Below are 12,557 nucleotides of genomic sequence, written 5' to 3' on the forward strand. Positions count from 1 at the left end.
CATTACTCATAAGAATGCGGACCCCCACAAATCTCGCAACTCATTACATTATGTACTTGCATAGCTTGGGCAGCGAGGTTATTCTACTGCAATTGCTTGGTTAGATATACCAATTGAGTGATCAATAAAGCAATAGGATCGACCTCTAAGACTCCTGCCACCTTCTTATTCTCACGGTCAATGGGCCAATTGTAGTTATTCATTGCCATCTCTTCCAGTAATTCAAAAGCTTCATTAGCGCTTTTTCTCATAAACGCTCCTCCCAATGATGCATCAATAATTGTCCTTTTATTTCCCCCCAAACCATTATAAAACGTGTCCACCAGTAGCCACTTCTTTATTCCATGATGTGGGCACTTCCTCTGTAGCTCTTTAAAACGTTCCCAAGCATCATATAAAGACTCCCCATCAAACTGATGAATGTTCTTAATTTCTCCTCTATATCAGGCTGACTTCGCAAGAGGAAAATATTTTCCAAGGAATTTTTTAGCCAAGTGACTAAAGAATTGGCTTGTAATGAATTCAACCAACTCTTAGCACTGACTCTTAATGAAAACGGGAATAATCTTAATCTAACAACATCTTTTCTAACCCCACTCATTTTAAATGTTGCACACAACTCTAAAAAGTTGGTGATGTGAAGATTTGGATCCTCATTTGGTAATCCCCGAATTGTACACAATTCTATACCATCTGAATGATCGAGGGTTTTATCTCAAAATTATTCGCCTCTACAGTAGGAGGACAAATACTTGAATGCATCCCCGTAATAGTAGGGAGTACATAATTTCTCAATGGTGGGTCAGCCTTAGCTGCTACATTACCCACATTACCTAGATTTGCATTGTTGTTGATACCGTTATTCATGTTCTCAATCATGGCAAAATCCACCCTTTTCTTTATCTTTCGGTTTTGTCTACACGTTCTCTCAATTTCAAGATCTACTGGTATGAGTTCCTTTTGTCTACTTCCTCGCATGTACCAATAATTCCTGAAATACAATACAGTAATTATTCGAAGGAGTACTTAAAGTAAAAATCAAAGTAGAACAAAAAACAAGTAATTTTGATATTGGATATTATGTCCCTAGAAACGGCGCCAAGAACTTGATCGGTAAATTATGATACTCAAGTATACGCAATCGATTCAGGTAATATATACAGTAAATAAGAATCGTCCCCACATAGACTATAACCCAATTACCAATAATTTCTCTTTACTTTCTATTTGTCAAGTAAAATTAAGATGAATAAATCTAACTACAAGCACAATTTCAATAACTGTAAACAAAACAATTAATCAAAGGATAAAAATCAATAATAAAAATACCTAGGGTATTAACTTCATCAACTTTTCATTCTATTAATTTTACAAATCAGTTCTAAATTTCTTTCTTCTTATTCTAATAGCAGGTTAAAAAAAATCGATTCCTATTCTTTTTCAAGATATAAGATCTCAACCTATCTGCAAGTTTTCTATATCTTTGTGATAAACTTAAACACATAGCAGGCATTAAGCATAGAAACCTAATTGCTACACACCATACAGGTACTTTCGTCCAATATGTAACCTATGTCTATATAACGATTTCGTATTCAATTTGTGTCTTTCGAGTTTTGAATCAAAATCAGAAAACAACCAAATATTGATCAGATATTTTCTAGTGTTAAGAAAACATTATATATATTAGAATAAGGAAGATGAATCAATAGAACATCATAATAACATTAAATAGAAATCCAAGCGACTACATTAACCCCTAGATAGAGGATTTAGTTCATACCAGACATGACTAAAACAACAAAATAATTATTCAGAAAAATAAAATTCAAAATCTTAAAGAAGAAATAAAAATAAGAAAGTATAGAAAAAAAAAATGTCTCAAAATCAAAATTTCTCTCTAAATTCGTAATTAGAAATCTGACCTAAACCTAATTAAAACATAAATAATGAATTTATACTAAAAAAATGATTTCCTCCTTTTTTTTTTTTTTCAAAGGCGGGCCATGAATTGGCCTTTCCTAGGTCGCGGCCCGTGTATTCTTTAAGCACTTCAGGATCTGGTTGGGCTCTTCAGGTGTCGCGACTCTCTTCACCCAGGTTGCAGCCCGTGTGTTGATCCGCCTTCTGGATTTGCCTCTGACTTCTACTAGTGCCGCAACTCTATTGACCAAGTCGCGGCCCTAATTCCTTTCAGCAAACCCGCAACCTTTGACTTTGATAGAGTCGCTATCCTTAAGACCATGTCGCGATTCTAATTCTATTTTTTTTTCCTGATTTTAACCTTTTTACATCCTTCCTTCCTCAAAAACTTATTATAACTTATCCTTAACACCAATTTGGATCGAATGAACACCAAAATTTCCATTTTCCACCATTTCCTCTTCTTTTCACATTTAACTCATGATTCATAGCACCTACCTACAACAAAGACAAACACAATCTTGCACAAAACAAACAAAAAAGACTCAAGATTACCACAATAACACATCCTAAAAAGACACTAAAATGGATTTATCAAACATGTTGATATAATACGCCCTTGGTCTGTGCCATTTTTTTGGTTATGGTTATTTGATGATTTTCTTTTAGTTTTCTTTAGTATTTTATTTTAGTTTTCTTTAGTAATGCATTTTATTTCTTGATGACAAGCAATCATTCAAGTTTGGGTGTGTGATGAGTGCCTATTTTATACACTCATTTCTGTCTCTTTTATCTTGACTTGGTGTGCTTACTACAAGTTTTTATGTGGATTTGATATATTCTTTAAAGTGTGTAGAATATGCTTAATTGATGATTTTGTCGCCAACTTGGAACTTCAAGCTGAATTTTTACCATTATTTCTTTATATTCTAGAAAAACTCCTAGAAATAGAAGTTCTAGATCTTTCTATCAGCTTTCCATAGCTTTTTAATTGTTGCATTTAAAGTTCAGATGAAACAATTATACATGTTTAATTAAGCGGTATCAAAACTGAGAATTGAAACGAGCTTAAAAAAATTAAGTCTACTAGAAACTGACACGAGAGGCGCCATTGCGCCTGGACTGCTTCCATAACTTAAAATTTCATCTCAAGTCAAAGCTTTCTACGCCATTGTGCCATTCGCTTAAATTAGGAGTTTTTTAAGAATTTTGAGAGTAGTTTCTAGAGGATTATAAATATACACTTAGTGTTTCATTAACGGTTCTTTTACTTTTATTTTCTTTTTAGTTATGAACATGAATGCTATTAGTTTAATGTTTGTGATCATGAACGAAACATACTTTCTCGAATATTGATGGACTGCTGCAAAAGCTTGGACTGCTGCCAAAAATTAAAATTTCATCTAGAGTCAAAGCTTTCTACGCCATTGTGTCGTGCGCTTAAATTAGGAGTTTTTTTTAAGAATTTTGAGGGTAGGATCTAGAAGATTATAAACATACACTTAGCGTTTCATTAAAGAAACTTTTAGAATGTCTTGGAGGCACTTTAGAACTTCTTGAAGGTAGTGAATGCATTGGAGAACACGATGAAGAAGGATTGAAGCCAAATTAAACATCTAATCTAAATTTTCTTCTTTTACTTTTCAGTTTTCTTAGTTATGAACATGAATGTTATTGGTTTAATGTTTGTGATCATGAAAGAAACATACTTTCTTGAATCTTGATGGAACTATTTTAGATTATTGAATTAAATTTTTGATATTTTTCCCATGAAGTTTCTCTAATTTATTCATGCATTCTTTTGTTTATTGTAATCTTTTTAATGCTTGATCACCATTGAATTGAATTGAGATTTAGGATTTTACACTTGAGAGAGATAATCTTAAATTGGACCTAGAATTGCATGACATAGCAAAAGTATGAGACTGATAGATTCCGTGATTTCTATGAGTTTCATTAAGAGAACCATAATGCTTAATGAATTCTTGTTTAATTGATATTGAATAGAGATATATTGTTGACTAATTAAGAATAATTTCACTTACGCTTGAGAAAGGTAGATGATTTGAATTAGGGTTCTTGAAATTACAAATTAGAGGAATAGATTATGATAATTGATTAACTGAGATTCATAATTTGAAATTGGAAAATCAATATTCTAGGTTTACATTATCTTATTTTCAATTAGTTCATCGTTCTTATTTCATTCTTCTATTTATTTGTTGAACATTCTTATTTTAAATTTGTCTATATAAAATTAAGGGCTTAAGAGTTTAGTAATTAACATAATTAAGAAATCATTTCCTATGGGTTCGACATTTTTTTCAATTAAAATTATACTATTATAACATCGTACACTTGCGGTGATAAAATTTGTATCAACTAGGGATAGTCGGGTGTTGTCTATCCAATCGTTGATTGAGTCATTGGGTTGGAGTAAAGAATATTCTCAAGTATCTTAGGAAAACTAATGAATATATGCTTGTATATTCAGGTGGTGACCTGAACCCCACTAAATACATTGATTCTTATTTTCAATCAGACAGAGACAGTCAGAAATCGACTTCAGGATCAGTGTTCACACTTGGTGGAGGAGTTGTAGTCTGGCGTAGTATCAAAACAACCTTGATTGCAGATTCTACAATGGAAGTCGAATACATAGCGGCTTTTGAACCATCTAAAGAGGTTGTGTGGCTCAAAAAGTTCCATTCTGATCTGGAAGTTATTCCAAACATGGATAAGCCATTGTTCTTGTACTGTGATAATAGTGGGGCGGTAGCTATCTCGAATGAACCAATGAGTCAAAAGTGGAGAAAGAATATATAGAAGAATTACCACTTGATTAGGGATATTGTTCACAAAGGAGATGTTGTAGCTATGAAGACAGCTTCAGAACATAACATTGTAGATCCTTTTACTAAGACTTTTGTAAATGTGGAATTTTTTCCTTGTGAATTCTATTCACAAGTGAAGCTCTATGCTACGAGACATCCTGAAAGGGCATCACATGATGGTGAGGGAGTTGGGGTAAGAGAGTCACCCTCATTAGGCGAGGGACTTCGGCCACTTGCCAATCCAAACTTCACCCTCGCTATGCGAGGGCCCCCAGCTGGCCATCCGCGTGCGCCCCATTCCAGCAGGCATCAAGCCTCGTCCACACTCGGAGGAAGAACGTCAGCCTCGCTATGCGAGGGTGAGGGCTGTGTTAAGGTGTCCGTGCTCCTAGCCTCGCGACGCTGCACCTCAGAGGAAGAACGTCAGCCTCGCTATGCGAGGGTGAGGGCTGTGTTGAGGTATCCGTGTTCCTAGCCTCGCGTCGCTGCGCTCGGAAGGAGGAGAGGCAGCCTCACTATGCGAGGAACCCTCGCTATGCGAGGGTGAGGGGTGTGTTGAGGTACCCGTGCTCCTAGCCTCGTGTCTATGCGATCCGCATAGGCCGGCCCTGACCCTCGGCACCTCGACTTCTTAGGACATGCATAGGATGAAGCCTCCTTGGCACAGGCATGAGATCACTTAGGGGAATCTTGTTGATATGCCAAACGAACATGGAGCATTGAACGGGAATTGATGAGAACCACCGAGTACGGAGCACGTGCGCTGACACGGGGTGTACGGTTATGGAGAGAACAGAGGCACGACCCTATGATCTGCGTCTGAGGATTAGTGGCGGTACGGACCTGTACGAAGAGTGGTGAGACCACTTGGACACCCCCGACCATGCGCCAGAGCCGACAGTACTATGTCCAAGGCCACGACTCTGACACCATCAGGGTAGACACCACTACGCCCTGAGCCACTACTTTATCAGAGTACCTATGTACGTCCCAATGGTCTGGGACTTGTTTGTATCCTGGGCCAATAGAGCCTCCCCTATAAATAGGCTCCAACCCCTCAGGCTAAGGGGTTGGAAAACTGAACGTAAAAACGAGACTTATGAAATATATGCTCTTGGTTCTCATGCTTGCCTGAGTTTTCTCCTGTTGTTTAGAGTTCTTTCTATCTAATTCATAGCTTCTTATAGTATTGAGATTGAAGTTTTCTAACCATCAATCGTTGACGAGTTCTTACCGTCAACAGTTTGGCACCGTCTGTGGGAACGTAAGCACCAAGCTACTGTTCTTCCATTACTTCCGGCAAGGAGAAATGTCAAGACGTTCGGAGCGACTCAGGGAGCCTCGAGAGGTGGAGGTCCACCTTACCAGAGTCCAACTGAAGGCCTCCATGATGGATCCACCTCCACCCCGAGACGCAGAGCCCCCAAGGGACCCTGAGGTTCACGATAATGACAGGGAGGCCTCGTCACCGGCCTCCCCGCCTGGTGGGAATCCTCCAAGGACAACTACTATACCACTTGGGAATGCCAACGAGTTCCCTCCTCCTAAACCACTGTAGGTACCGAACTCCGGCCGGCAAGACTCGAGTCCCTCGACGAGTAGACATGATAAGCAACCCCGGGTCCATTCCGTGAGCTCGAGTTCTAAACCTCGTTTCTATGAAGAGGAGATTCATGAACTGCACCGTAAAAACCAAAGACTGGAGACTACCCTGGAGAACATGCAGGAGGTGCTAAATGGCCTGGTGCAAGGAAAGTCGAATGTGACCCTGCCCAAGAGGGAAGAGAAGGGTCGGGAAACCACTGTCCCAGTAGGCGACGGGAGGACCAGGCACTCCACCAGTAACACCCCTGGGAGAGAAAGGCCGAAGTCGGAGGATGAGCCAGTGATATCTAAGACGCAAAGAGATGCTCCAGAGACCCGGGGAGAAGTGGGAACTATTTTCGGAGGTCTGGGGTTTGGAGGGGACTCCCGCAGAGGACGAGATCGGTATGCTAGAGAAGCCAGGCGAAGTCCACCACCCTGTGTCATGAGTTTGGAACAACGACCCTCGAAAAGCTTCAAGGGAGAAAACGATTCGATCACCTTCACTGAGGAGGACGCGCGGGGGGTACACTTTCCCCACAATGATCCGCTGGTGTTGACAGTTCAATTGGCGAACATGTGTGTGCATCGAGTCCTAGTGGACAACGGGAGCTCAGTGGACATCCTATATCGCCCTGCTTTGGAAAAGATGGGACTGGGCATTCGCCATCTGAAACCCTGCCAGTCGTCCCTATACGGATTCACAGGGGACTCAGTACAACCCCTTGGAATGATCGAACTGACACTTACCATGGGGGAGCAACCCCGACAGACTACAGTCATGTCTAACTTTATTGTAGTAGATTGTGCATCAGCTTTCAACGCGGTATTGGGGAGACCCTCCCTGAAAGAGTTGAAATCCATAACTTCAATATATCACTTGGTTGTCAAGTTCCCGACTCCAGGAGGGGTCGCAAGTATGAAGGGAGAACAGAAGGAGGCAAGGGAGTGTTACAACACCTCACTCCGCGCGCCTGTAAAGCCGCGTGAGCCAATGGCCATGGTGGTACATGAGGCGCTATGTATGCCCATAGGGGGTCCACAGGAGCTGGACCCTCGGGTCGTGGATGAGTCAAGAGCAGCACCAGTGGAAGAAGTAGAGGAGGTTACAGTGACGGAAGAACCCTTAAGGAAATTGAAGATAGGGAGGAGCCTGCAAGGTGACGTGAAGGAGGAATTGATGAAATTTTTGAAAGATAATCTAGACGTGTTTGCATGGAGTCATGAGGACATGGTGGGCATAGACCCCAGTGTGATGTGCCACCACCTGAACATCTCCCCAGAAGCAAGGCCCGTCAGGCAAAAGAGGCGGGCGCTAGACCCAACGAGATACGCAGCATTAAAGGAAGAGGTCGACAAGTTGAAGGCCAACGGGTTCATCCGTGAGTCTTTCTACCCTGTGTGGGTATCAAACCCAGTACTCGTGCCGAAGCCAAATGGGAAGTGGAGAACTTGCGTCGATTTCATGAACTTGAATAAAGCTTGTCCTAAGGACAGCTTCCCATTTCCCAGGATAGATCAACTAGTAGACGCGACAGCAGGACATGAGTTACTAAGTTTCATGGACGCCTACTCAGGATACAACCAAATCCCAATGAACCCGGCAGATGAAGAGCACACGTCATTCATTACAGACAAAGGGCTCTACTGTTACAAGGTGATGCCCTTCGGGCTCAAAAACGCAGGGGCCACCTATCAGAGGCTGGTGAATAAAATGTTCGCCAATCAGATAGGAAGGAATATGGAGGTGTATGTGGATGACATGTTAGTGAAGACCAAAGAAGCAACGGAGCTCAACAAAGACCTTGGTGAGATGTTTGACACGCTAAGGAAATACTGGATGAAGTTGAACCCAATCAAGTGCACCTTCGGGGTATACTCAGGAAAATTCTTGGGCTTCATGGTCAATTCCAGGGGCATCGAAGCCAATCCTGACAAGATAAAGGCAATAATAGAGATGAGCTCGCCGAAGAATAAAAAGGAGGTGCAGTGCCTAACGGGAAGGGTAGCGGCCCTTAACAGGTTTATCTCCAGGTCCACTGACAAGTGCCTCCAATTCTTTGACATCCTCAAAGGGAACAAAAAGTTTTCTTGGGATGAAAGATGCGAGGAAGCATTCGTCAAGCTGAAAGAGCACCTGGGGAAGCCACCCCTGTTGGCAAAGCCAGAGAAGGGCGAGAAGCTGTACCTGTACTTAGCAGTGTCTGAGCATGCCATCAGCGCAGCTTTGGTTAAGGGGGAGAAGAAGCAACAACAACCTGTATATTATATCGGCAAGCGTTTGGTGGACGCAGAGAGCCGGTATCCAGAGATCGAAAAATTGGCCTATGCGCTAGTGGTGGCTTCGAGAAAGTTGAGGCCTTACTTCCATGCACATACAATTGAAGTCCTAACAGATAGTCCGTTGAGACAGGTCTTACATAAGCCTGAGACTTCGGGGAGACTAATGAAATGGTCGATCGAACTAAGTCAATTTGATATTGTATACACTCCAAGGGCCTCCATCAATGGACAGGTGCTGGCAGATTTTATAGTAGAGCTCACCCATCAGCCGAATGAAAGAAGGAGTGAAGGAGGGGAGCTGTCTGTTATGGAGGAAGAACTAGGAGGCGTAGAGGAGTGGAGTTTGCACGTTGATGGGGCGTCAAATGAAGGAGGATCAGGAGCGGGCATCATGATGACTGGGCCCGAGGGACATAGAATGTATTGCGCAATCCGATTTGGGTTTGAGGCCTCCAATAATGAGGCAGAGTACGAGGCGCTCTTAGCTGGCCTGCGTTTGGCCCAGGAACTGAGAGTGACGCGCCTTCAAATCTTCAGTGACTCTCAGTTGGTGGTATGCCAAGTAAAGGGAGAATACCAGGCAAGGGGACCCAAGATGGCAGCATACTTGGAGAGGGTGAAGGGCTATCTGGGGCGGTTGGTGGCATATACTATAATGAAAATCCCCAGAGAAAAGAACACCCATGCCGATGCACTCGCAAAGCTGGCATCCACCAAGGATAGTGATGTCTTGGAATCAATACCCGTGGAGTACTTACCAAAACCCAGCATCGAGGGCGCAAACGTGCACATGATTAGCGTCCCAAGGGAATCATGGACCGAGCCAATCAAGAGGTACCTGGAAGAAGGAACCTTGCCTGCGGATAAAAACGAATCCCGGAGATTGGTGTACAAGGCCGCAAGATACACCCTGGTAAATGGGGTCCTTTACAAAAGAGGATTCTCAATGCCACTCCTGCGGTGTGTAGAAGAAGAGGAGGCGTTGAAGGTGTTACAGGAGATACATGAGGGAGAGTGCGGCAACCACGAGAGCGGACCCTCCACGGCTAGGAAGGCCATGAGACAAGGATACTACTGGCCTTCCATGGAGAAAGATGCGCATGACTTTGCCACGAAATGCGACAAATGCCAGAGGCACGCCAATTACCCTCGGAAACCCCCAAGCGAACTGACCAGCATGACCAGCCCCTGGCCCTTCGCTATCTGGGGAATAGACTTAATCGGCGCTCTTCCTACAGGCAGGGGTGGAGCGAAGTACGCAGTGGTGGCGGTGGATTATTTCACTAAGTGGGTAGAAGCGGAACCCCTTGTGAAGATAACCGCCAAGCACATCACCTCTTTCGTCAACAAGTTCATTGTGTGTCGATATGGAGTACCCTACAAGATTATTTCCGACAATGGTACCCAGTTTGAGGGAGGAGCTTTCGATGAATATTGTAAGGAAAGAGGCATAAGGAGGAGCTTCTCCGCGGTTGTGCACCCCCAGGCCAATGGGCAAGTGGAGGCCATCAACAGGGTCCTTAAGAAGAACCTAAAGACAAAGCTGGAAAAGATGAAGGGAGCCTGGGCAGATGAGCTACCAAATGTGCTGTGGGCCTACAGAACCACCCCACGCACGACTACTGGGGAGTCCCCTTTCTCCCTGGCTTATGGGTGCGAGGCCGTGCTCCCAGTCGAGATGCGAGTCGAGTCCCACAGGGTGCAGGCGTATGGAGGAGAAGCCAACCATGTAGCCCTGGCCGAAAGCTTAGACATGCTGGAGGAGAAGAGAGAAAAAGCCCAAATGAGGGTGGCGGTATACCAGCAGCGCGCCGCAAGGTACTAAAATTCGAGGGTGCGAGAGAGAACTTTCAGAGTGGGTGACCTGGTGCTAAGGAAAGTACTCCCAAACACACGAGACCCAGGCATGGGAGTGCTGGGGGCGAATTGGGAGGGGCCCTATCAGGTGGCTCAGTGCATACCCCCGAACACTTACAAGTTGGCGCGCATGGACGACACCATCATACCCCGAGCATGGAACGCGGAACACCTGAGGAAATACTACCAGTAAGACTTCCACTCCCAACACAGGCAGTAACTGTGTTTAGTTTGTCGCAGGATAGGCTATCTCAGTAGACGAGAATCAAAGAGGTTACCTACATAACCCCCAAGTAAATGTAAGCCCTCTATATGCATGTCGTTGTAATCTGATTACTATAAATGAAAATGTTCACAACTTCACATGTGATTTTTTCTTTTTCATGCGAGTATCAACCGAACTGCCTGCTGAATTAAATCTCACCAAGCACTTGGGGGGTAGGACAGGAGGCATGAGCAAAAAAAAAAAAACTCTCTTATATTCAAAAGGATTAGCTACCCTTATGAATATCAAAGGAACGGTCTAAAAGGATGACCTCTAACTAAAGGCCGACACCCCAAGAGGTGAGGCCGTAAGGAGGGAATCGCCCAATAAGTCTAGATCGGCCATTAAGCTGGCTAGCCAAAAAATGGTCTTACAAGTGACCCTTGGAAAAAATAGTACTATGTATAAGGACGAGAAGGACGCTTCTCGCAAAAAAATAACAAGCGCGCGCAATGAATATAAAAGGACCCCAACAACCCAACGGGTTAATGTGTCCTTACAAGTATAATCGAGGTGCACCGAAAAGATTATCGCCATCAGATCAAAGAAAAATATGTGATCCACGAACAACGACAATAAGAGGGACCTACTAGAGCACCGTAAGTTTAAAAAAAAAAGAAAAAGAAGAAGATAAAAAAAAAAGGGAAAGAGCACCTCAAGAGCTTTGGAGGAGGATAGAACCCTTGAACTCGTGAAAATAAGTTCGAGAGCATGCCACTAGGCTACGCAAGTCTTGGTGTGGACAAGTGGCTTCGAAACTTGGGATCTGCGATTGAGGATGATTAGTCCTTACGCAACCTTAGGAACTTACGTGGATCCCCCAAGTATTAGGTGGCTATTGTGTTTCTTCAAACACTAAGAAGAAACACAACTCCAAGCCACACTTCGGGCTTCTTCGAGCAACGTTGGAAAAATTTCCAAGGCTAAGTCCCCCAAGGCTGGCCGTGCGTGTCAAGCAAGAAAAATAGAGAGAGTCTACAAACACACTTAAAAGTGTACTTATAGACTCGGGGGGAAGTGTAAATGTGGAATTTTTTCCTTGTGAATTCTATTCACAAGTGAAGCTCTATGCTACGAGACATCCTGAAAGGGCATCACATGATGGTGAGGGAGTTGGGGTAAGAGAGTCACCCTCATTAGGCGAGGGACTTCGGCCACTTGCCAATCCAAACTTCACCCTTGCCATGCGAGGGCCCCCAGCTGGCCATCCGCGTGCGCCCCATTCCAGCAGGCATCAAGCCTCGTCCACACTCGGAGGAAGAACGTCAGCCTCGCTATGCGAGGGTGAGGGCTGTGTTAAGGTGTCCGTGCTCCTAGCCTCGCGACGCTGCACCTCGGAGGAAGAACGTCAGCCTCACTATGCGAGGGTGAGGGCTGTGTTGAGGTATCCGTGTTCCTAGCCTCGCGTCGCTGCGCTCGGAAGGAGGAGAGGCAGCCTCGCTATGCGAGGGTGAGGGGTGTGTTGAGGTACCCGTGCTCCTAGCCTCGTGTCTATGCGATCCGCATAGGCCGGCCCTGACCCTCGGCACCTCTACTTCTCTGGACATGCATAGGATGAAGCCTCCTTGGCACAGGCATGAGATCACTTAGGGGAATCTTGTTGATATGCCAAACGAACATGGAGCATTGAACGGGAATTGATGAGAACCACCGAGTACGGAGCACGTGCACTGACACGGGGTGTACGGTTATGGAGAGAACAGAGGCACGACCCTATGATCTGCGTCTGAGGATTAGTGGCGGTATGGACCTGTACGAAGAGTGGTGAGACCACTTGGACACCCCCGACCATGCGCCAGAGCCGACAGTAC

General features: G+C 44.1%; 1 non-coding gene across 1 annotated transcript; it reads left to right on the forward strand.

Moving 5' to 3' along the window:
- Nucleotides 1-339: 339 nt before the first annotated feature.
- LOC133828315 (small nucleolar RNA R71) lies at nt 340-445 on the forward strand. Its single transcript, XR_009890942.1, has one exon. It is a non-coding gene; the product is annotated as a small nucleolar RNA R71 (small nucleolar RNA).
- Nucleotides 446-12,557: the final 12,112 nt, after the last annotated feature.

The sequence above is a fragment of the Humulus lupulus genome, chromosome 3 (genome assembly GCF_963169125.1).
Source record: "Humulus lupulus chromosome 3, drHumLupu1.1, whole genome shotgun sequence".
Classification (NCBI taxonomy): Eukaryota; Viridiplantae; Streptophyta; class Magnoliopsida; order Rosales; family Cannabaceae; genus Humulus; species Humulus lupulus.